A 1,591-nucleotide genomic window follows, 5' to 3' on the forward strand; every position below is an offset into this window, starting at 1 on the left:
AACTCTCAACTCTCACCTTAAATTTTTCTCCACACATTAACAATGATAACTGATGGCTGACTGACAAGTATGCCCCCGTTTTTTTTATGTCATGAATCATGATGCATGTTTATTTTAGTACAATAGACATGCATGTCATTTTGTATTAATAATTTCTTTTCCTTCTCATTTTTTCTTTTCGTCCAAACATACTCTTCTTTTGGCAGATTTTTTTTAAAATAAAATAAAAAAATCAGTATTTCTTTAAATACGATTTTTAAATTTTATCATATTCAAAAAAATACTATTTTTTTTTATTTTATTTTAGAGAAAAAACCTCTTTTGGCTATGATTTCTATTCGGCTAGCTTGTTGCTACGTTTCACTAGAGGACACATTGTCATGTTGAAAAATCAATTCATATTTTGGCCCACAGCATTTAAGTGGGGCTCTTATGTGAGTCAACTATAACACACGCATAAGAAGACAATAGATTATTCAGATTTTCTTCACTCTACAGTTATTGTGTTGCATGTAGGGGTGGCAAGCGGAAGCTCGCCCCGCCCTGCCAGAAGCTCGTTTTTTGGCGGTTAGTCCGTCCTGTCTTATTTAATGAGGCGGTCTCAAAATTTTAGTATGTCTTGTTTAATGGCAGGTTGGCGGGTCAGTGGACTATGTCTGTCAAATATTTTTTTTATTTTTAATTATTAAATAATATATATAGAAGCATAAAAAATTTTTTTTATTTTTTATTTTTAACTATTATAATTTTTATATTCACAAATATTAAAGTCTTTGTAATTATAAATATCTAATAAATATAATTATAAACTAAATTTTCATCCAAATCATAATTATAAATATTGTTCCCAAAACAAAATAAACATAATTATAAATATTTTCTTTAAAACAAAATAAACATAATCCAAAACGCTCAATTTTCATCTTCATTCTCTTGTAAGTTGAGTTGGAGGAAGTTGGATTTTGGAAAAAAAATTGTAAAAATACCCCTTGCAAAAAAAATACTAAGTCCGGCGGGGAAGCCCGTCCCGCCCCGCCAAAGCCCGCGGTTTAAGCGGTGCGGGTTAGGCGGTCCCAATTTTCCAGTCCAACCCGCCTTTTTTGGCGGGTTACGCGGGCCGACCCGGCGGGTTTAGGCCCGTTTGCCACCCCTAGTATAGACTTAATGAACCTATGCTTGGGACAGGTTGGTAATTCATACTGTCTAGGAAAGATTTTAAGATTTTTATAACTAAATTTTGGATAATTAGTTGGTTTTTCTTTGAAACGGATTTTTGGATGTTAACTCTTTGGCTTTTAAAAAGACACGTAAGACGAGCAAAGATCACTGTACTTTAAAAATAATTTTATTTTACGTATCTTATTATAGCAATTCTGTAACTCCATAGTGAAAACCCTTTCGAGGACGATGTTCTCACTCTCCTACAGGTTTTTCCTTTTTAGGATATGGGCAACGAAGCTTCAGAAGAGTTATGTTCATTTTCTGTTTATTCAGTATTTTTGTATTATCTTACTTATTAATTTTTCCTCGCCTTTATTTTTATCAATTTTGTAAGAGGGATAGGAGTGTATGATCTGTGTGTGTGTAAGTG

The 1,591-nt window shown here is 32.7% G+C and overlaps 1 protein-coding gene across 1 annotated transcript in view; it reads right to left on the minus strand.

Moving 5' to 3' along the window:
* The window catches only part of LOC107644362 (aldehyde dehydrogenase family 2 member C4), a gene marked incomplete in the record, with an annotated part of 15,903 nt that overhangs the window by 3,111 nt on the left and 11,201 nt on the right, over window positions 1-1,591 (minus strand).

Source organism: Arachis ipaensis, chromosome B05, assembly GCF_000816755.2.
Source record: "Arachis ipaensis cultivar K30076 chromosome B05, Araip1.1, whole genome shotgun sequence".
NCBI lineage: Eukaryota > Viridiplantae > Streptophyta > Magnoliopsida > Fabales > Fabaceae > Arachis > Arachis ipaensis.